At 41.6% G+C, this 25,212-nt stretch overlaps 1 protein-coding gene across 2 annotated transcripts in view; it reads right to left on the bottom strand.

Annotated features, from left to right (window-relative positions):
- Window positions 1-19,304, bottom strand: part of CNR1 (cannabinoid receptor 1) — a 211,517-nt gene extending 192,213 nt beyond the window's left edge. The window contains exon 1 of one of the 2 annotated variants that reach the window (XM_077289746.1): window positions 18,977-19,304. The gene's annotated coding sequence lies outside the window, so the exon portion shown is untranslated. Of the gene's footprint in view, window positions 1-18,611 lie in introns of both variants that reach the window. The other variant, XM_077289745.1, reaches the window with a different exon arrangement.
- Window positions 19,305-25,212: the final 5,908 nt, after the last annotated feature.

The following is a 25,212-nucleotide window of genomic DNA, read 5'->3' as shown; positions in this document are numbered from 1 at the left end:
GGAATGTAGAAAGTCAGAAGCTTTAACAGCATCTGAAGGGCATCCAAAGAGCACAAGCTGTGTACTGCTGGTGACCACAAAGTGCCTCCTCTTGATTTCTGCTCAAATCTTCTTGCTCGGTTTTGGTTCAGTCTTGTAAATATTTTATTAAAGTAAAAAAAAGGCAATGTCAATCATGTGTATGCTGCTGCTTCCAAATATCGTATTTCATGCTAAATATTTCAGCTCGGTAAGAGATGAGATGTTGTTGCATTCTGTTATTGAATTAAACTATACGATTGAGGAAAAAGGGTGGAAAAAAAAATTTTAAATTGCAATGAGATTTCAATGATGACAAATTCTATAGTTTTATGAAACTATTTAGCAACATTATTTTGATGTAGTGTTAGCTGGGGTGTTGAAAAGGCAGTAAATGTAATAAAAAAAATCCTATACATTCTTAATGAATCCACTGTCACTCAAGCATTACCAGTCTAATGATCTGGCTAATCGCTGTGCTCTTTTGTAAAGAGAGTGGCAGATGAACCAGCACCCTCAAAGGATTAGAATTATAAAATTGTTTTAAATATAGAATTGTACTATATGTCTTGCCTTTTACTAATCGCACTGCATAAATTTGGTATTTGCATGTTATGTTCTGCATCTGGTACCTATATGTATAACATACTAGGCAAGAGGGAGTTAATGGCTAATTAAGATGAAGAAAGCCTGGAAAAGTGGACGCGTTTAGTTAATTTAGGGGGGAGTATAGTTGAGAGTTTCAGAGTAGGTCATAGTGTGTATGAGACATCTGTAATAGGAAGGGTGAAGCAACTGGATGTTAGAGTGTCAAAATTTGTAAAGGAAGAGTTGGAGGTTAGGCGAAGTTACAGCACAGAAAGAGAAAAGGAGATAAAATTCAGTATTCCCTAGAACGGAGACCTAATTTTTTTCCCATCCCTGAAAGAACCATTTTTATTAAATAACAAAGGTGTGTGACACATAATTTTATGAAAGGTAGATCTCCATCGCACCTGTCCAAATTACCTTATGTATATACAGCATGTACCCAGCCCTCAACATCTCCATAGTAATAGACTACAAACCTGTATAGATGGATCCTATAGTAATATTCCCATCCATCCTCTCTTCACTTCTTAATTATATATATATTGAAGTTTAGCAAAACATAAGGGACAGATAAAAGGAAATAAGGCTGAAGAATCAAACAACACAATGTTTGATTCTTCAGCCATATTTCCTTTTATCTGTCCCTTATGTTTGGCTAAACTTCAATATATATAGACTGGTAGGACATTTGCATCCATCTTATAAACATTCAGTCCTCGCATGCACTGAATTCCTAATGAGATTGCCCTTATATCTAGTAACTAATCATAATAACTAGAGCTACTGTGTAAATGTTGAGGAGGAACAGCAGTCACCAGCATATCTAATAAAATGTTTACAAAAGACCCTTCAACAGTGTGCAAAGCAGCAGTCATGATCACAGTTGTTGCATTGCTAATACATTTTGTTAGTTTTCCTATTTTGTAAAATGGTCCTCTTCTCTTTTTAGTGCATTAATTATAACTATCACTTTTTATTAAAGTGAACCTTACAGCGCGAATAGGCAGTGAGAGCGGATAAACCACAGGGGACCCACGTGTCCCATTAGTCTTCAGAGCTGCTCGGTCTCCATTGACTTTTACAGTATGTTGTTCTCTGAAATGTCAGTGTCTGAGAGACAAACATAATTTCCTGAAATCATAACACGGATTGGGCAAAATGCATCAGCTGTCAGGATCACTCTAAAGAAAACCCTATGTATTCAAATTCTCGAACCCTAGTCCTTCAATCTACCTTTGAAAGGGTCTTCTCTTTCCATTGTTGTAAGCCATTGGGTAAGTCATTTTCATTTGTTTTTTATGACTTAGCTTTCACTAAGTCGATCTCACAAACCTCATCATTGTCAAGTCAAAAAGTCAATACTAATTACTCATTCTCCTTGATTTCTCTTCTATAAATATTTCCTTTCTCTTTACTATTCTTAGGTTTTTTACTTTTTACTGAAATTCATTCTACGTTATCTTTTACTACTCCTTGGTTCTTCATAAATCAATGCAGGGCCGCGACTTGTATCTCTTTGAAAATCTCACTAGAAAACACAACCAACAATAGCTTCCATGAAATCTCTCCTGGTCTCTTGAATAACACAGACTTTTACTTATTTCCTCTGACATATCTTCTCTATTCTTGGAATATTAAATACTCCAGACTGAGCTTTTTGTGCTGTCTCCTTCTATTTTTATTTGAAATGCAACCATTACACCAATACCATGCTTTATTGCAATTATAGCTAAAAATTGGTCTTTTACTTCTTACATCAAGCCTCTGGTTAATAATGTCACACTCATTACATTTGAACTTAGACCTGCTTACTGAACATAGAAATACATTTGGGACTTTTATTTTTTCTTCTACTCTCATAATTACATATTCATTTACTGTTTCAATATTCTATCTACATTTTATTCTACATGTCCAGAATAGTCAATATATAGATTCACTAGTATTGATGCACACAGTCTACAGAGCTTAGTCAGAGTCTCAGTCCATAGTTGAAAGCTATTCTGCCATGTCTTTGTACAGACATGACAGTAATGTTATACTGTGGCTAACAATACTATGGAGGTATTGTAAATAAGTAGCAATATTAGACGACTTTAAATATGACTGGAAAGTCTACACTTGATTTTTTTGGAGTTCTTTTGGGTTCTTTTGAGAATCGGCCTCAGGGAGATTAGTGTTCAGACCATAGATCTTAACAGCCCATTTAAATGTTAAGAAAAATGTAGATATCTCTAAAATAAGACATGAGATTGCACCTATCAAGATATCAGTTTATTCAAGTTTTTATGACCTGCATGCCCATACAGACAGCTTAGGAGGGTTGATCCTAATGACAGATTTCTTTTAATTTGACTTATTGCTATGAGTCAAGTTTGCTTAGATTTAGATATTTTTTCTGCAAGTGACGCATGTGAAATAAGTACATATCCGCTATATATACCTGTTGTCTTAAACTATGGGTACAATTTTGGGGTGAGACCTTTACTATAGGCAAGACTGTTGAACATTTCTTTTGCGTGTATTTTCAACTCGCTATTATCTTAAAATAGAAATATACGCGCTATGCATAAAGTATAATTTACTTTTACTTTAAACACTACCTGATCTATTTGGATTAATATTTGTCTGCAATATTAGGTTTTGTAATATTAAAAATCCATCCATTACATGACCTACATCCTGCATTTTTAACCATTGTCCACTCTACCCCTACATTTAAATTTGACAAACCATGCAAATTTTCCCAAAAAAATCGATTTGCTGTAAGGATATATTTAAGCTTGTGCAAATCCTCCTGTCACTTCGTGAATACCAATACAGACTCAATCATGTTCATATCAGGTTTCTGTGGAGACCACATCATCACTTCCAGAACTCCTTGTTTTTCATTACTCTGAAGACAGTTCTTAATGACATTGGCTGTATATTTGGGTTTATTGATATACCAATCAGTGAGGATACCAAGAAATGGGCATTGTTGTGGATCATAGACACAGTGGTCAGAAAGGAAAACTTAGTGCAGCAAGTAAAAGATACATTATGCTTACATTCCTTCGAAATCGGGATATGCCCTTAAGTACCCAGCAAGTAGTGGGAAAAATCTACATCCATCTATTGTTCAGAGATCTCTGGCCTGACGTGGTCTTCATGGGAGAACTGTGGCCAAAAAAACATACCTTTGATATACAGGGTGGGCCATTTATATGGATACACCAAAATAAAATGGGAATGGTTAGTAATATCAACTTCATGTTTGTGGCACATTAGTATATGGGAGGGGGAAAACTTTTCAAGATGGGTGATCACCATGGCGGCCATTTTGAAGTCTGCCATTTTAGATGCAACTTTATTTTTTTCAATGGGAAAAGGGTCATGTGACACATCAAACCTATTGAGAATTTCACAAGAAAAACAATGGTGTGCTTGGTTTTAGCGTAACTTTATTCTTTCAGGAATTATTCACAAGTTTCTCTTTGTTTACAGCCATTGACATGTCACACTTGAGGAGCAGATAACAATTGTGTTGATGTCTGGTGAACACAGTATCCGGGTCATACTCATTACAGCAGATTTCAATGCAAGACACCCTACGAGACACCCAACTCCCATGCTACAATTAGCAAACTGCTTGCCAAATTTTGTGAAACAGGTTCAGTGTTGGATTTGCCAAAATGTGGATGCAAGAAAGCTGTCACTAATGAACAAACATCAGTGGCTGTCGTAGCTTCATTCAGCAAGAGCCCACAGTGTAGCACTCTCCACATGTCACTGGAGAGTGGCATCAGTTGAACATCCCTTCAGCAGATATTATCTACTCACAAATGGCACCCTTACAAAATCCAGCTGCTGCAGCATCTCAATGAGGATGACCCAGATCGGCATGCTGAATTTGCAGAATGGACAAAACAAAAATTGGAACAGGACCCTCAGTTTACACAATTGTCAATTGTCTATGCTGTGAAGATATGAGATGTGCAGCATCTGAGACAACAGATACTGGAAGCCTGTGCTAGCATTTCTTCTGCGATGTTGGTATCAGGGTGTCAAGAGTGGGAAAAGAGGGTTGCATTGACAATCCAACACAATGGGCAGCAATTTGAACACATTTTATAAGTGGTCACAAACTTGTAAATAACTCATGAAAGAATAAAGTTACGTTAGAACCAAGCACACCATTGTTTTTCTTGTGAAATTCTTAATAAGTTTGATGTGTCACATGAGCCTTTTCCCATTGGAAACAAAGTTGGATCCAAAATAGCCGACTTCAAAATGGCCACCATGGTCACCACCCATCTTGAAAAGTTTTCCCCCTCCCATATACTAATGTGCCACAAACAGAAAGTTGATATCACCAACCATTCCCATTTTATTTAGGTGCATCCATATAAATGGCCCACCCTGTAGAAACAAGGCCAAGTGACTCAACTATAAATGACAACACAGGAACTGGGTGAATCAAATGGCAGCAGTTGCTCTGAATTGATGGGTCCAAATTTGAAATATTTGGCTGTAACAGGTGGTCGTTTGTTCACCAATTTGCTGGAGAACAGTGCAATTATGTGCTTGCAGGCAACAGTGAAGCATGTTGGAGGTCCCTTGCAAACTTGGGACTGCGTTTCAGTGAATGGAGTTAGCAATTTAGTCATGATTAATGGTGTCGTAAATGCTGAGAAATACAGGTAGATACTTATGAGTCATGCAATACCACCAGTGTTGCATCTGATTGGCTCCAAATTAATTCAGCAACAGAGTAATGCCCCCAAACATACAGCCAATGTCATTACAAACTACCTCCAGTGTAAGGAAGAAAAAGGAGTCTTGGAAGTGAAGATATGGTCCCTACAGAGGTAGCCATATCTCAACATTATCAAGACTATTTTGGAATTTCATGAAGAGAAAGAAAAAATTCTGCAAGTCTACATCCACAGAAGATGTCTAGTTAGATTTCTCTTCTGTTTATTCACATAAAATAAATTATTAACATTTCTATTTTTGAAAACATTCTTACTTTGCTGCATTGTATCCACACCTGCCTAACCTTTTGCACACAATATCCAGAAAACATAAGCTGTGAAAAAAACAGTTGAGGCAGCAATATACAATTGGTGAAAAGGCTCCATAGAGAGAGTAGAAACTGAGTTTGAATAGGTTAATAAAGAATGATTCAATCTTTTTCACCAAATGGATGTGTTTCCTCATCTTTGCTCTGCATATTTTTGGAAAGATTATTGAGCTGGGTATTAAAGATAGAGGATCTAGCAAATTTCAAATTTGAACAATCATGCAAATTTTCTCCAAAAATAAATTTGCAGTAAGGATATTTTCTTTGAACTGAATATCCCTAATTATGCTCTGGGGTCTCCTTGGCCCCAGAGCATAATAAATGTAATATGCAAAAAGCAAATAAAAATTATACTCAACTCACCACTCACCTGTCTGGATCCTTTGTTGCTCTCTGCCTGTTGTTTAGATTTGACAGACCCACACTTCTTTCCACCTTTACAAATTGCATCTACTTGCTTGTTAAGTCTAGACAGGGACTTCCGGCCACTACCAGGCCTCGGAATTTACTGTGTGTTGCACAAACATGATGTCAGAGAGACCTATGAAGCCTGGTCGTGGCCAGAAGTCTCAGGCATGTTTGAACAGGCTGCAGCTACAAAGGCAAAACGAAGAGGCCCTGAGGCAACGAGAAGTGCTTCCTGCTGTCTGGACCTATTTTTTCTGCTGTCACACCTTTGACCTGTTCAATCTGGGGTGGAACTTCCAGCTGCAACCAGGCCTAAGAGTGAGCTCTGTGGCCTTGTTGCAGTTGGAAGTCCTGCCCTAGCACATAAAGTCTGGAAAATATTGCTTGTGACAAGGGAAAGAAGAAGCGGTTATAAGAACCTGACAGAGGGCAACAAGCAGAGAACAGGTAAGACAAGCGAGCAATAAGGTAAATACAATTTTTTTATCTTTTATCAGCCATCTACTGTTCAGCAAACTAGCGGCCACCATGTTGTTAAATCCTCAAGCAGCAAATTTACGAAAATCCATATTCTCATAAATGCTAATTTTTTATATATTCCAGTATAATTCAAATTCACTCTAATAAATTTGCTAATCTGCACTGGTTACCCTTGTAGGATCTAGCACACCCCAGAGATTGTGCTGACATTTCCTTGATTTACGCAAAGGTTAACTGACAAACATTCTTTATGTCTATAACCAATGACAGGCGGATAGCATTATCTAGTGAAATTTCTATTCGTCGACAGGTGGGATTTATTAGGCAGCAAATGGACAGTCTGTTCTTAATATGTAGAAGCAGAAAAACAGGCATACATAAAGATATGTGCTTCTTTGACAAGAGGTAATGTCGCAATTCAATTTTGGATTTGTGGCAGATCTGGTTTCCCTCAGTTTAAGACCTTTTTTCCTTTCTGGTCATCGGGGTTAATGCGGTTTCCCCCCTGGTGGCCGCTGGTGTTATTGCATTGCATTCCTGCTGGGTCAGCTGATGTTGGTGGTGTCTGATGATGAGCGAACATACTCATTACTCGAGATTTACCGAGCACGCTCGGGTGTCCTCCAAATATTTGTAAGTACTCAGAGATTTAGTTTTCAGCACTGCAGCTGAATGATTTACATCTGTTAGCCAGCATAAGTACATGTGGGGGTTGCCTGGTTGCTAGGGAATCCCCACATGTAATCAAGCTGGCTAACAGATGTAAATCATTCAGCTGCGGCGCTGAAAACTAAATCTCCGAGCACTTACAAATACTCGGATACCCGAGCGTGCTTGGGAAATCTCAAGTACCGAGTATATTCGCTCATCACTAGTTGTGACCACTCCCACCATCCCTTAAGAGGTCACCTGATGTATCAGCTGACTGTTGGTGTTAGTTCATTCTGCAGCGACCAAGCTGGGAGGAGTTTGTTGGGAACAGTTGTTCTTCTGCTGAGTCCGGTGAATCTGGTGTTTCTTTCCACTGTGCTGTGCTTTGCAGCTGTAAGCTAAATGTTATTTTCCTATACCTTGTCTGTCTTTCCTTACCCTTTGTAGTATTAGTGCAGTGGTGGGATCAGTGCTCTCACCTGCCAGTTCCCTACTTAGGCATAGGTGCAGGGCAAGTGAGGAACTAGGTATCCTGGTCAGCGACAGAGTGAAAGAACCCGTATAGGGATGATAGCAAGTTCAGGGCACATCTGCAGACCAGTGTAGGAGGTGCCCAGTCCCTACTGACAGGGGCCACCATTGTAATTGTGTCCCTGGTGTTCCCTTGTTTTTTGTGCTGTTTGTGAAAGACCTACGGTTGGGTCGTTTCATACCTGGTCAGTCACATTGTGACATTAACACCGACCGTCACATTTTTTCTGGTGAGCCATGGCTCAAATACAGGCCTTTGCCCAACTGATCCAGACTCTCACCACTGAGCTTAAGGATCTACGTGGTGAGGTGGTGCAGCAGCTGCAGCAGTTGTTGGGGTTCTTGGCCTCGGCTCAGGTACAGCCTCAACCAGAACCCAATATATCTCTCCCTAACAGGTTCTCTGGAGGGAGAGATACATTTTTGGTTTTTAAGCAGGCCTGCAAGTTACACTTCAGGCTCTGCCCTCGTTCATCAGGGAGTAACAATTGGTGGGAATCATCATTTCCCTTCTTAAGGGTGATCCCCAATCCTGGGCCTTCTCCCTGCTGACCAGTTCTCCTTCTCTACAGTCAGTGGATGAGTTTTTTGTAGCTCTGGCGCAGGTATATGGTGATCTGGATGGCGTCTCCTTGGTGGAATCCCGACACCGGAAGATCAAGCAGGAGGGACGGCTGGCTAAGGAGTACTGTTCAGACTTCAGGAGGTGGGCCACTGACAAACAGTGGAATGACCCTTAGGAGCCATTTTGTGCAGGGTCTGTCCCTGAGGTTGCAAGATGCTCTGGTGCAGTACGCCACCCCAAGGTCATTGGAGGCTGCCATGTCCCTTGCCATCCGGGTGAATAGACACTTGAGGGAGAGGCATACACCAAATGTGCCCCCTGTCGTCCTTGCTAGGGAGGAGGACACACCTAATCAGGCAGACAAATTCAGGCAGATGGGAGGAGTTGGTTCCCAAATGGGGTTGTCTGTGGTTGCCGTGGTGTGGAGGCATGTTTTTACTGTGAGCAGACCGGTCATTTTTATCAATGTCTGCCCTGCTCGCCCCAAAATACCTGTTCCACCTAAGAAGCCGCGTCCCGCTGGTCGTGTGGAGGGAAGCGACCATAGAGTGTATATTTTCTCCAATTTCTCATCTCAGTGTACCTTACCTGCTGAGGTGGTTGTGGGTGGGGTATCTGAGAATATTCTGGTGCTTGTGGACAGTGGAGCAGAAGTCAATTTGGTGGATGCTCATTTTGTCCAGACCCATGGCCTGATGAGTAGGCCACTAGTGAGACCCCTAAGCGTCCAGGCCATTGACTCTGCCCCGCTCAGCCAGGGGAGCATTACCAAAGTCATAGACAATGTACATCTGTGTATAGGGGCTTGTCATGAAGAGTCTCTGTCATGCTACGTCTTGGAGGGCATACCAACTTCCATGGTCTTAGGACTCCCTTGGTTGAAAAAACACAACCTGGTCATAGATTGGCAGTCCAGGGAAGTAGTCAGCTTGGGTCAGTCGTGTGAGGACTGCTGCCCGGGAGCTATGATCTCTGCCATCCTTCTACAACCTACCGCTTCTTCTCCAGTGGGGGCAGTAGGGGTGCTGCCAGGGAGTAGGGGCAAGACTCTACCCTCACTACATGTTAACCTGGTATGTCAGAGACATCTTAGGAGGAGGAGTCAGAGGAGGGTGGTGGTTCCCTCGGTGCATACTGGGAGTGTGAGTTTGGTGAAACACTGTTGTCAGTTCTGTAAAGAGTTCACCATCTTGTGGCAGACGCATGTGTGAAAATAAATGTTCAGGTCCGGACCTGTGTGTGACTGAATTCGTATGGGTGTCCACCAAAAATATCAGGTGGAAGTGTGGTTCTGGAGTTTGAGGGTAATTGGGCCATATTGTGTGTCAGCCATTGTCAGCCCGGAGACTTACCAGTTGGAGTTATCCTCAGTAATGCCCATACACAACTTATTCCACAGGTCGGCGCTCTGGAGACTTGTGCCGCCTACATAGTCATCTCCATCGTGCTGTGTCCACCGTAAACCTGAGGGTCAGGTGACTGACGAGGTGAACTCTGGTGAATCGAGACATCCTCACTGTAGGTTTTCTACTGGTGAGGTCCAATGTTGAGGGTCCAGAGGCCCCTCATTGAAAGGGGGGTACTGTCACGATCCAATTTTGGATTTGTGGCAGATCTGGTTTCCCTCAGTTTAAGACCTTTTTTTCTTTTCTGGTCATCGGGGTTAATGCAGTTCCCCCGGCGACTGCCAGTGTTATTGCATTGCATTGCTGCTGGGTCAGCTGCTGTTTGTGGTGACCACTCCCACCATCCTTTAAGAGGTCACCTGGTGCATCAGCTGACTGTCGGTGTTAGTTCATGCTGCAGCGACCAAGCTGGGAGGAGCTTGCTGGGAACAGTTGTTCTGCTGAATGCGGTGAATCTGGTGTTTCTTCCTGCAGTGCTGTGCTTTGCAGCTATAAGCTAAGTGTTATTTTCCTATACCTTGTCTGTCTCTCCTTACCCCTTGTAGTATTAGTGCAGCGGTGGGACCAGTGCTCTCACCTGCCAGTTCCCTACTTAGGCATAGGTGCAGGGCAAGTGAGGGACTAGGTATCCTGGTCAGCGACGGGGTGAAAGAACCTGTATAGGGACGATAGCAAGTTCAGGGCACATCTGCAGACCAGTGCAGGAGGTGGCCATTCCCCAGTCCCTACCGACAGGGCCCAACATTGTAATTGTGTCCCCAGTGTTCCCTTGTATGTTGTGCTGTTTGTGACAGACCTTCGGTTGGGTCGTTTCATACCTGGTGAATCACATCGTGGCAGATAAATTGGCATGGCTAGATAACTGGGATAGAAATTCTTCAAAATGGCAGGTATTGTGGGATTATCCTGGTATTTATTTGTTAGTACCAGAGATTATTTAAGTGATCCATAGAGAATCAGTTTTGAGTCAAATTTCCTGAAATTTGCAGATCGTTATAAACTTTTAACAGTTTTGATTTGTATAGGTGATCCAAAAAATAAGTCACACATTGCTAAAGAGTCACAGGGTTGGTTAATTAAGTCTAGCTTTGTCAGGCAGGCTTCCCCATAATGCCCTAAAGCTATCACATTCCATAGTCTAGCTCAGCTAATCAGGGAAGACTATTGCAGCCAGTATAAAAGATAAGAGCCAGCCAACTAGTGCCATTATAAGCTTTTACAATGTAAGGATAGGAGGTCAGTGCACACATCTAATTCCACATAAAGACAGAAAAAAGTGCCAAATTGGATTGTGTTGTACTACTGCATTAGTGTTGAAGCACATAGAAAATGTGAGTAGTTGTCAATCTGTGAATACTATCCTAATGATTCCCAGTGATATAAGGAGATGCTGTACCTGCATAATTAGCATGACTGCGAAATTATTGATTAAGATATATTACAGTAAAAGCAGAGCACCTTAATAGCAGCCTTTTCTATATCTTCACAAACTGCAATTGCAAACTAGGAGGGCAGTTTAATACACTGTCCCCTAACTTTACTACTAAAGAAGAATATTGAAACCTAGGCTTGTGTTTCTTATATGTATATAAGTATGTTTTTTTAATATAAATTTCCAGAATTCAGAAATGTAAGCTCATGTTGAACATGTTTCTTTTCTTTATAACAGTTCTTTGAGTAGTCTAATAATAGCCACACACAAGCTGCCTTAATTCAGCTATTTACCTCCTGTTACCATCTGTTTTCTCCTAGTCAGATAGGTTGGGGTAACATTGACAGTAAAGGGAATCTGTCATCAGGTTTTTGCTATATCATTTGAGAGCAGACTAATGTAGGATATAGACCCTGATTCCAACCATGTATCACTTAGTTTACTTGGTGCAGCAGTTCTGACACAATCATAGCTTCTAGATGTACAGTAAAATGCAGCAAAGATCATAAAGCTGCTTCCGTCCACATCAGGCTCTCTTTGGTCTACTCACAAAGTGATATAGTCGTATAGTGTAGGTTTTAAGTAAACAGTACCACACAGGGTAATAAATGACACATCATTGAACTCTGTGTCTCAGCCTCTATCTTCTATTGTCTTCAGACTACATAGAAAAAATCTGCTGACAGATTCCCTGTGTTTGCATTAACCACTTTCTGCCATGGGACGGAATAGTACATCCAAAGGCAGAACCCCCGCTTTGATGCAGTCTCCGGCGGTGAGCCCGCATCAAAGCAGGGACATATCAGCTGTGTTGAACAGCTGACATGTGCCCGCAATAGGTGCTGGTGGAATCGTGTTCTGCCCGCTCTTATTAACTAGTAAAATGCCTCTGTCAAACTCTGACAGCAGCGTTTAACAGGCGCTTCCAGACATCCGGATGGAAATGCTCGCACCGTTGACCCCGTTCCATGATTGGGGGTCATCGGTGCGTCAGCATAACAACCAGACCTCTTTGGTTTTTGATTCCGGATTGCTATGAGCGCCACCCTGTGGTCGGTGCTCATAGCAATGCTGCAATTCTACTACATAGGGACGATCTGAGCATCGCCTCTATGAAGCAGAGGCGATAGAGTTGTGGTAGCTTCTAGCCTCCCATGGAGGCTATTGAAGCATGCCAAAATTAAAAATATGTTTTTTTTAAATTTGAAAAAAATAAAAGAAATATGAAAGTTTAAATCACCCCCTCTTTCACCCTATTCAAAATAAAACAATAAAAATAAAATCAAACCTACACATATTTGGTATCGCTGTGTTCAGAATCACCCGATCTATCAATAAAAAAAGGATTAACCTGATCGCTAAATGGCGTAGCGAGAAAAAAAGTAAAAATGCCAGAATTACATTTTTTGGGTCGCGTAACATTGCATTAAAATGCAATAACGGGCGATCAAAAGAACGTATCTGCACCAAAATGGTATCATTAAAAATGTCAGCTTGGCATGCAAAAAATAAGCCCTCACACAACCCCAGATCATGAAAAACAGAGACGCTACAGGTGATGGAAAATTGCGCATTTTTTTTTTTTTAGCAAAGTTTGGAATTTTTTTTCACCACTTAGATAAAAAAGAACCTAGACATGTTTGGTGTCTATGAACTCGTAATGACCTGAAGAATCATAATGGCAGGTCAATTTGAGCATTTAGTGAACCTAGCAAAAAAGCCAAACAAAAAACAAGTTTGGGATTGCAATTTCATTGAACTTGGAATTTTTTTCCATTTTCTAGTACACGACATGGTGTTGTTCAAAAGGACAACTTGTCCCACAAAAAGTAAGCCCTCACATGGCCATATTGATGGAAAAAAGTTATTGCTCTGGGAAGGAGTGGAGCGAAAAACGAAAATGCAAAACCGAGAAAAGCGCTGGTCAATAAATGGTTAAAGAGCTCAAAATAGGTTAAACACAACCTATGAGTGTGCTACACCTATTCTAAGGGCAACTAGAGACTTTGCAGTATTGAGAATAAAATCCTTTGGGAAGATTTGGCGAAGTTGGTATATTCAAATTTCAAACTTTGCGATCAACTCTATTTAGCACTTAACTATAGTGGTGCAAGGATGGAGAGCCAATGAGCCTGCAGCAAGGTCAGGAGAACTCAAAGCTCATTAAAGACCATCCAATCCATTTAGACCCCATTTTACAAATATTAAGAAAGATCTGCAGCTAACATCTTGATTGTAGATACTACAAGACAATATGACCTTTAAAATAGGCTATTGCTTTTATTGTTATGATTTACATTACTGTATTACTAGAAACATTTCAAAGTCTATTTATTATACTAACAAAGCTGTATTCATTTGTGAAAATAAAGTATTCTGATATTCCAGGACTAACAAAACAGATAGATTTTTTTAATTTTTGATAGAAAAAAAATATTTACAGGGAAAACAATATTGTTGATTATGCTCATATATTGTACATTATAACCAGACCTCATGTTATTATTGCTATTTTGCAGACTTAGGAATTATAAGCAATAACTTTAATATAGAAAAAGACAAATAGTTTCTGATAATGGCAAAAATGTGATAAGGGCGATGATGGATTATTATATGCTATGTTAATAGCTCAATTAAATGCCTGATTGGTATGTAAGGCACTAGTTAACTGACAACACATGCCACTTATAAAACCAGAAATCCATAGAGAATATATCCCCTATAAATCACTAATGTCTTTAGCATACATCTTCAAAATGATCATCAGTCAGGGAAGATCCATGATGCCTATAGTTAAAGGCTTTCATTGTTGATGTTCCCAACTACAGTACAGTAAATTATCTATATATAAGAATATCTCTGTATTGCTTATTGATTAGCAAATATGTTCTTTAAGTAAAAATATGCTTACATAAGAGATATTGCTTACTTTCCATAATATATGACTGAAGTCGAATTGTGGGATCAAATGACTGCTTCTATTGCGTTACAATGATTTCAGGCTTTCAGCCCAAGGGTTGAAAAGCAACATATTGTCACATACATGCAATCACACATAGAGTATCCAATGCTTGCTCTCCTGATGCAGTGCAGAAATTATTAAGCAGACACATAATCCCTTGTTTCCTGCATGAGCAGTAAGTGTTTCTATTACTATGACTACTAAACTTGAAGATAACACACATGAATATACATACAAACGAATATATATATATATATATATATATATATATATATATATATATATATATATATATATATATAGATAAATACAATAATACATATATACATATTACTAAAGGTAGCAACGATAATAGTTGTTTTATGACACGAGAAGCCCATAAGACATCATTCTATTACATATTTGGCATATTAGATCTTCTGTTAAGCATCATAAAATTATTAACTTAGAACCTGTATCATCATAATTTCCTTGTAGGTTGCAACAAACAAAGTAGCAAAATTGGTATTTGTAAACAAAAATATTGATAATTAAAAATTCATGTCATACTCATTATTGCATTTCTTCTAACAGCAAGTTAATCGCTCACACCCACTATGTGTATTATTCACTCTTCCCGTAGGCATTGTCATGGCAAAATCCACAGGGACTATTACGGCTTCTTCTTCTGGCAGTTTCAAAACAATATGTAAAATTATAGTGATCAAGAAATTAGGAAAGCTATGACTGATAGGTAAGATAGGAAGTACTATACTATACCATTCTTCCATGTATACATCATATAAATGCTCCTGAATAGAAAAAGGACATACTCAAAGGTTCAACAAACTCCTCTATAGAGGGATACTCTTTATTGAAATCGTTAAATTGTAGTACTAATGAGAGAGGCCTTCTAACCTTGTGCCTCCTCGTCTAACAAAATATTAGCTAATATTGACCGCAATGTCTGCCATTCAATATGGACTTTGTTGTCCCGGATTCTGCTTTCGGATTTACTATTTGGAACACACCATATAAAGTGTTGAAGCTGCAGCATAAATAAAAATATTTTGTCTGACCAGAAGGTATTGTTGAGTCTCCTAGAAAAACGGATAAAATAACCCCCAGATGTTGATTAGACAGGTATTAAATCACAAAATGTTGTGTCTAATTTTGGATAGCTTTGGCAGTAAACCAAGAGCATTATCTTACCCCAGAGAGTCATTATAAAACTATCAGTTAATGCACAAATATACTACAGCGCTGCTATATCTGTACATCCCTTTAGTAAAAAAAACTCTCGTACAAAAGTAACTGGTTTATTTTGCCTTTGTGTAGTTATCATGCTGTTCTAGTAAGTTCCTGTTGCATAACCAAACAGATCTAGGGGAATATGGAACTGTTTTTCCTTGTGGAGGCTACCGGATGAAAAAGAGAAGCACTCTCTGGGAAGCAAAACGTAAAGCTAATAACACAACCATATGCAATATGTATCAGTAAATGTTTTACAGTATTGATAGAACGGTGTTATCTATTTGTACAATGAATTTTCTATTTGAATGACTAGTTAGTTTTTGGTATCTACATGTTTACTAGCCAACCTTTGCACCGGAAAGCCTATGTTATGGGAAGTCCACTATATACTACTGCAGCTATTCCTACAATCACAACTAAGCCTAGACACTTTTGTAGAACAAAAAAACAACCAAAAAATGCAGTCGCCTAACCTATACTATACTAAAATTTAAAAACCCCTAGATTTCATAGGAGGTAGCACAAACACTCAATACATCTTCTAAATAGGACATTGTAAGACCCAATATGTGAAATTAATGTCACATGAACTGACTTGAGTTTCACTTACACATAAAACAATTTACCAGTTTAAACAACTTTTCGCATTTGACAAAGGGATATTCCTATAGATTCTTATACTCTTATTTTTTAATCACAGAATACTGACTTTTTTTTAGGTTCGCCCTTCAGTTATCTTTCTATTTACTACAAAGGTTTTTCCATTTGTTATTAATATGATATTTGTAGAGAAAGCGATTGATATCTAATATCTATTTTTATATCTGGCATTACAATATCGAGGCTTTTCAGTAATTTTACACATTGAACATGGGACTCATAGTAACTAGTTTTATTGTATGGTGATGATTAGGCAAGTTTGGAACAAACACATACACAGGCTATCTCGCAAGTCATATTGAGAAACCTAATCTACATAGAATTGTAAATTCGTTAGCAGCTTATTCCAGAGTAGATTTATGCCCCACTGATAATATAGATAATATAAACTCTAAGGCGCATAGTGCAAAGGTTGCATTTGAAATATCTAGAAAATAGAGAACCAAGCAATGATCTTAAATGCAACAAGCACTGTGTCAACTCCCCTCCCCCCCAAAAAAAATCTCTTAACAGTTGTTGATGAAGAGCATTTTTGTCAATATGTGTCCAACTAGATCACAACAGCTGCACCATGTATTTACATGTTATGCAAAAAACTAATTATCACATTCATCACACAGGAACATCAAAAGCATACTCTGCTAAAGATGATCAACACAGCTACTGTGTGCAGGATTTACAAGGGGTTAAGGATGTATTTTATATAAGATATATAGTATATAGCAATATATAAACGGTGGTAAAGGCATGGAATTAATTCACTCTATCATTTATTAAGCTGATGACCGCATAGGAAAAGATTGAATTAGCGCTATAAGTCTATGTTCCATTAATACCAACAAAATGTATACACATTGCAAGCTATGTTATGTGAATAAGTATGTGAATTGACTACATACCGTGATAGTTTTTTGCCTCATTAGATGCCATTTATTGTCATGTAGAGTAAAATACCGTAGCTCACCATAACATTATTAGCCTATTATTTATATTCCAAACAGTAGCTGACCAAGGTAAAGCAAAGGCTTATGCCATTTATTCCAAGGGAGCATTTTAACCCTCAGAGAATATGGATTATATGTTGAACAAAAAGCCCATTTTATCATAATTTAACATAAATTGTATGCCAAAAAAAAAAATATATATTTTAAAGAGCAAAAATGTGGTTATGGCATAAATACAAAACTTAATAATGTTTCCAATGTCAAGCACTACGCATACTACTGTACATCAGGACAAAGAAAGGTTCTACTTTAGAAAACATACATTGAATTTATACATTTAACTTCAATACTTCAGAACCAAGCGCTACTGATGGTATTAATAGCAGAGCTCCATAGTTATTAACTCTCACATAATATATCATGTCACAGTCCAGAAGACCCAGCAAGGCAGGTCAGCATATACCTCTATAGATGTCTCTAAATTATGGCAATTACGAAGGAGCCATTGAGCGTCAAGGTTCCAGTGTAAAACTAATTACTTATAAACCATAAATATATATATATATATATATATATATATATATATATATATATATATATATATTTTTTTTTTTTTTATTTTTTTTTTAAAGACTAATTCAAGAATTTTCCTTGTCCTTCAGTTTCAAAGTGCATGGTCCTAAACCCTCATGGCTTCTAGAAGTCAGCCCCACTGCCTTGGTCAAACATTTATGTCAGTTCTCAGCTTATAGAGGTGTGAATAGAATAGGATGAACTCCACAGACTTCACAGTGGAAGCAAGACTCCTTTCTGAAACCTCCCATTCACCAGTTACTAACAGATGTCCAATCGAGACATTTCAGCTAAATCTACAATATTCCAATCTGTCAGGAGGAAGACATGCCAAACTCTTGTGAATGTGTTATAGGATTGCTTCAAACTTGATCACTGTGCTCTATGCATATTAAGGACTAATATTACATATATCATAGTAAATTGTAGCCTTAATGTAAGAGGAACCTTTACATTTCCCCTCCTAATCCACATACCACAGTAACAATTGTACACAAGTGTTGTCTGCAGGTCTCTCTGCTGGTCTTGTCCTTGACTCCTTCATTATGTGTCATATTAATAATGCAAGATATCTTAGATAACCCCTTTTTCTGGGAAAGAAGCCCAAAATCTACCTAGTAGTATCTGATATTGTGGTTTAGGTTGTAAATATACAAAATATATCAAACCCAAATAAATAAATGTGCTCTTCGGTTTGTTTAGAATGATCAATATTTATACAAGGCAGATAAGATTACATAACATGATCCTTACCAATATGTGTCTATAGATATGGATATGTTGCCCTATCTATCTAGAAGAGACACATGGAGTGAAATCATTCCCAGATAAAAGGAATGTGAGGGAATATCTTTTTAATCTAATATTAATGGGCTGATTTTCATCCAGCTCTTCTGCTGCTGGTGGCATTCTGCTTGTTATTTCCATCCAGCCGAATAGCAATTGAATGAAAATCTATCTAGGTAAAAGTTTCCTGATAATCATAAAGCAGCAATGTGAGATGAAGCCCACTCCGAGCAGCAGCACATGGATATGGATGTCATACATGGATGGCCAGATGAAGGCAGCAGCAGCAGCAGCAGCAGCTCTTACCCCTGTTCACATGTCAGTGTCTGGAGCCCTTCTCCATGTATGATGCTCCTGTCCCTTGCTTCAGGCTCCAGCTCTCCTTCCAGCAGGGCTCTGATCAACTTGCAGGCACTGAGCTTGTGCTTTTGGCGCTGTCCACTAATGTGGTGCTGAACTGCTGCCCCCCAGAGGGAGCACTGGAAGGAGATGCCACAGAGCAGTGCCCCGGGCACAGAGCTTAGTTAGAGCACAAACACTGCCAGCTCACACCTCACTGGGTGAAAGATGCCCACAGCTCTGGTGAAAAGACAAGGCGTCGTTATCCACTTCATGGATCTGTACTGGAGATCTGGCTCACACCCTGCTATGTGGGATTGCCTGGTACTTACTGGCATGCATGTTCTGCCACCCTGAAAAACAGAGAGTCGCCTGTGTCACTGACACTTGTGCTTGTCTGCTGTTTGCTTGCAGCTGATTTGCTCCCCTCTGCTCAGCCAGCTCCCTCCTTCACTCCCAGCTCCTCTCGTCTGCTTTGTGTTTTTCCTTTTGGTCCCAGTGCTCTCAGGTCCCATTTATCAAGCTGCTCTTCATCACGTGTTAATCTGTTTTAGTCCTGGCACCGTCACAATCACTAGCACAGACTGCAATACCAAGTACTCTAGGAGCTGTGTGAGGCTTGGGAGAAGAGGAGCCTGTAGTCACAGCACTACACAACAGGAACACCCATCCCAAAGCCGCCTCCAATAGTCAGCTCCCACAGCCCACAGCCAGAAGTTGGCATGCCCTGCCCATGCAGGAGTACTCCATTCTATCTACCCTGCACACACTCCATCACTAGATGACTAATGCTAGCAAGGACCAGAGATGGGACTATACCGCCCTGTATACTACAGAAGGGCACTGTCATGCTTCTAGGCACTACACTTCACTTATTGCCTTCCCAAGTGTTCTGATTAGTGATGAGCGAGTGTACTCGTTGCTCGGGTTTTCCCGAGCACGCTCGGGTGACCTCCGTATTTGTTAGTGTTCGGAGATTTAGTTTTCTTCACGGCAGCTAAATAATTTACAGCTATTAGCCAGGCTGAGTACATGTGGGGGTTGCCTGGTTGCTAGGTAATCCCCACATGTAATCAATCTGGCTAATAGCTGTAAATCATGCTGCTGAGGTGATGAAAACTTAATCTCCGAGCAGTCATAAATACACGGAGACCACCCGAGCGTGCTTGGGAAAACCCGAGCAACGAGTATACTCGCTCACTAGTTCTGATTATTCCCTCCCATCACTGACACTAGTGCATCCTATAGTGTGCATCCCCTCCCCCAGCCCTCATCACACATGAACCTCTTCATAGAGAGACTAGGGTATGACCTATACACATAGTCCCCCAGACACTCCGACCTCTCATCACGTCAGCCACCAGTATGTTTAGTGTGTGATTTTTGGTCGTTCCTTATATGTGTGGATTTGTTATAATAAGCGGTATTGTGTTTTTGCTACGATTTTACCTTACACTTGTTACACAGTGTATGTTTTTTCTCATTTATATATCTGTGAAGATGTAATATATTCCTGAAACCTGTAGTTACAATAGGACTGAAAACTACAGCTCTATTTGCAACACCATGATGGCCGAGAGCACTGTAGTATCCAGCCATATTATGCTAGGTTTCAGAAACATAACATATCTTCATAGAATCAGTATCAGAAGTAAAATCTCCCAGAGGAGCTCTTATAGGGAGATTTTACTTCTGTATCCATAGGATACTGATTCTGTGAAGATGTGTTATATTTCTGAAACCTGTAGGCACAATATGGCTGGATAATACAGCTCTCCCCACCACCATGGTGTTGCAATCTATACATATGTATAGAGATACTTTACTTCTGCAACCGGTGATACTGATACTTTGCCCATTAGACACTTCGAGACATTGATCAGATTTCACTTTCTGTGAAACAGGATTAGGTCGGACGTTTGTCATGTCCTATAATTGATTGCATCTGTTTATTCAGCTCTACATTACAAAGTGTGCACTGTGTCAAAACAGTGACATTCAGATTACAGTGGACATGTGAAGAGGCCATAAAAGCGACCCTAGCTGTTAGATTTCCAGAAAACTGATGCAGGTTGCCAATGCAGTCCACCACAAAACTGACAGAGGGCACACCTCTTTTGAATTACCTAACACTTTTCATAATCTGCTTCTAATATTTTTATGATCCATTCTTCAATATGTTGCTGTATTGAGAGCAAGTGATTGGAAATAACCAGTTTCACAAACTAGTTATTAGGGCTGGCGGAACGCACCAAATAATTATAAAGTTGGAATAAGGTGCGTTCGCAGCCCGAGGTCCACCGTGCAGAGATAATAAGTGCTACTAGGTAATGGCGGACAGTATATGGAATAATGAAAACACACATGGGTTAGCTACACCCGGTATGAAGAAAGCGAACCCTGTTGCATCACAGGGCCGCAATACCGCAGAGGAAACGCAAGTATAGAGTCACAGAACTATGTCCCTAGACGCGGGGTTAGAGTCCCTCTAGACCACTTGCGTTCGGCACCGGAACTGCAGTGCCAGGGAAAAATAAATACAAAATAGATTTAGCGCACTGGGTGAGCGCAGCGCCACTCTGGCAGACACCACTAACCACCCTAACTAGGGACAGGTAAGCAAACTGGTTGCACACGGTGCCGCACTGGCTAACGCTGCTGATAGACGCTATTAGATTGCGCCTGTTGCTGGATGGCACTAACTGGCGCTAGACAGCTCCAACATTCACGAGCATTTATCAACACTAGGGATGGGTATGATTCGGAGCTTTCACCAGAACAGGCATACATACACACACACACACACACACACACACAATAACTGATTTATACTAGCGCATGGCCGTGCGGCCATGCAAACCATTTATAGTGGAAGTTCTCCATTACCTTCTAAGTGGTCCAATAGGAGCTGCTACAGGACCTAAGCATGTGACCCCCGACCTCCAATAAGAGGTCGTCCCTTGGGCATGCTCAGAAGAAGAAAAGCAGGATTTAGTCCCAGGAGTGCCTGCTTGCCACTGATCAGTACTGGTTACGATGGCTGAGCCTGGAAGGACAGCAGTAACAAGCCGCAAAGTATCAGTTTGAGCCAGATGCTGGGACCGATGTCTCTGCTGATCAGGCTCCACAGAGGCTGGAGGAGAATGGGAGACTGCAGCAGAGATGGTTCGAGATTCCCCCTGTGCAGTGGCGGGAACTTGATACCTAATATTACCCCCCTCCTTTGGCCCCCCCCTCCTTGGGCCACGCTACTCTCGAAGGCAGCAATGAGCTGCAGAGCCCGAATGTGCTCAGCAGGCTCCCGGGACCTGTCCTCTGGGACATGACCCTTCCAATCCACCAAATAGAATCTATTGCCACATACCAACTTACACCCCATGATGGTGTTCACCTCGTAAATATCCATGGACGAACCCGATGTCCCGGCAGATGACTCAGAAAACCGGGACATGTGAACGGGCTTTATGAGGAACACATGAAAGGTGTCAGTGATGCCTAGGCATGGAGGAAGGGCCAGATGGTAGACCACAGGGTTAACCTGTTCCAGGACCTTGAAGGGACCAAGTAGCGAGGTGCAAACTTGGTGGACTCAACTCGCAGCCAGATATTACGGGCGGAGAGCCACACCAAGTCGCCAGGAGTAAAGGTCGGAGCGGGGCGCTGATGTGCATCATTGGAGGACCTCATTCTCTCCTTGGAGGCCCAGATAGCATCCTGTGTGAGGTCCCAAATGTCACGTGCCTCCAAAGCCCAGTCTGCCACCCTGGAGTCGGTGGAAGACATGGGCATGGGCACAGGAACCAGCGGATGCTGGCCGTAATTAAGGAGGAATGGGGTCTGCCCAGTGGAGTTGGCTATGGCGTTGTTCAACGCAAACTCCGCCCACGGTAGCAAGGATACCCAGTCATCCTGCATGGCTGAAGCAAAATGTTGCAGGTATGTGACCAGGGTCTGGTTGGCCCTCTCTACCAACCCGTTCATCTCGGGATGGTATGCTGAACAGAGATTCAGATCGATGCTGACTAGATGACAAAGCTCTCCAGAACCGAGATGCAAACTGGGGTCCCCGGCCACTGACAATTTTGTCTGGCATACCGTGTAGGCGGAAAACATGCTAAATAAACAACGCCGCCAAGGCCCGTGCAGAAGGTAGCCGTGGAAGCAGAACCAAGTGTGGTTCGGCTACAGGACTTGGGTAAGCCCACCACGAAGTCCATCCCAACTATCTCCCAGGGCCTGTCTGCCACCAGCAGAGGGTAAGGCAACCCAGCAGGCCGTTGTCGAGGAGACTTATTCTTGGCACAGGAGACACATGCCCGAATATAGTCTCCGATGTCACAGGCCATATGTGGCCACCAATACGTCCTCGCCAGAAGCTCAGATGTCCTCTTAGTCCCAAAATGTCCACCCACCCTGGATGAGTGAGCCCAAGAAAAAACCTCTGGTTGCAAATTGGATGGCACAAAAGTCTTGCCCGGGGGCACAGACTCTAGCGAAACCTGAGCCACAGTTCTCAGGCTCTCTGAAGGGACAATAAACTGAGGCTCCTCATCCTCCTCCTTTGATGACACTACGGAGCGGGAGAGATCTTTGGCTCAAATGTTCTTCTCCCCGGAGAGAAAATGGAGGGTGAAGTGAAACCGGGAGAAGTACAGGGACCATCTGGCCTGGCGAGAGTTTAGTCGCTGGGCGGTTTGTAAATATACAAAAGTTTTATGGTTGGTGAATACTTGGAAGGGATAGCGAGCCCCCTCCAGGAGGTGTCTCCACTCCGAAAAGGCCAACTTCATGGCTAGCAACTCCCTGTCTCCAATGGATTAATTCCTCTTTGCCAGTGAGAAGGTCTTGGAAAAGAAGAAGCAAGGATGCTTCCAACCTTGAGCATCCTTCTGTAAGAGGGCTGCTCCAGCACCGACAGAAGAGGCATCCACCTCCATGATAAATGGTTTATCAACATCGGGGCAATGTAAAATGGGAGTGCTAGCGAAGTGTGATTTGACTTGGAGACCTCCTCCAACCACAATTTGGGATTAGCTCCCTTCTTGGTGAGGGCAACCAGGTTAGCTACTAAGGTTGAGAAGTGGGGAATGAACTGGCAATAATAGTTGATGAACCCCATAAAGCGCTGCACCGCTTTGAGAGAATGTGGTTCCTGCCAGTCCATCACAGCCTGTAGCTTGGCAGGATCCATGGCCAACCCCTGGGCGGAGATGATATAGCCCAGGAAAGGCAAGGACTCCTGCTTAAACACACACTTCTCCAACTTGGCATAGAGGGAGTTTGCCCATAAGAGGTCAAACACTTTGCAAACATCTCTCCGGTGGGAGTCTATATCTGGAGAGTAGATGATAATATCATCCAGATAGACTATGACCAAGGTGGTGAGCATATATATCGTTCACAAAGTCTTGGAAAATGGCTGGAGCATTACAGAGCCTGAAGGGCATCACCAGGTATTCATAGTGCCCATCCCTGGTGTTAAATGCCATCTTATATTCGTCTCCATCACGGATGCGAATCAGGTTGTAAGCACCCCGCTGATCAAGCTTAGCAAATACCCTCGCCCCCGCAACCTATTGAAGAGCTCAGATATAAGTGGCAGAGGGTACTTATTCTTAACGGTTATGGCGTTAAGACCCCTGTGGTCTATGCAGGGACGTAATTCTCCATTCATCTTCTGCATGAAGAAGAACCCAGCCCCTGCGGGTGACACTGACTTCCTAATGAATCCTCTTGCCAGATTCTCCTGGATGTACTGAGACATTGCCTCCATCTCCAGGAGACATATCGGGTAGACTCGACCCCGGGGGAGGTTCAGCACCAGGCAAGAGGTCAATAGGACAGTCATAGGGGTGGTGATGCAGAAGAGTCTCCGCAGCCCTCTTGGAGAACATGTCCACATAGGACCAATAGTGCTTGGGGAAAGAGGAAGGATCTGCGAGTACCTCAGTAGCAGCAACCTGAACGCACTCCCTCTGACATCTACCCTCGCAAGATTCTCTTCATCCCAAAATTCTCCCTGTGGACCACTCAATATGAGGGGAGTGGTACCGTAGCTAAGGTATCCCTAACAGGACCTCATCAATTCCCACAGGAATGACAAGTAAGGAGATAAATTCCTGATGGGATGGCGACATAGAAAGAGTAAATGGGATGGTCTGGTGTGTTATCTGTGAGGGCAGTGTCGACCCATTCACCACTCGTACGGTCACTGGTTTGGCAAGCATCACCAGGGGTATTGGGCAGAAGACATGAAGTTGCCCTCCACCCCAGAATCCATGCAAAGCTCTACCGTATGAGTGGATGAACCTATGGTAATTGTCCCCTTGCAGGACAATTTGGAGGAAAACGTTGCAGTGTCTAGTGTAACTCCTCCTACAACCACTAGACGCTGACGATTTCCCCACCGCTGGGGACATTTTCTGGCACAATTTCCCAACTGCTGACAGGACAGACCTTGAGTGCACGAGTGGTACGGGACTTAGACCCCACTCGTGTCACCTCCATGGTCTCATGTGGCTCAGACGCCTGCACCGGAGATTCCAGAAGTTTGGTGAAGGTGGGAGCC

The sequence above is a fragment of the Ranitomeya variabilis genome, chromosome 2 (genome assembly GCF_051348905.1).
Source record: "Ranitomeya variabilis isolate aRanVar5 chromosome 2, aRanVar5.hap1, whole genome shotgun sequence".
In the NCBI taxonomy this organism is placed as follows: domain Eukaryota; kingdom Metazoa; phylum Chordata; class Amphibia; order Anura; family Dendrobatidae; genus Ranitomeya; species Ranitomeya variabilis.
The sequence above is the reverse complement of the archived record's forward strand: the minus strand, read 5'-3'. Positions and strand labels throughout refer to the sequence as shown.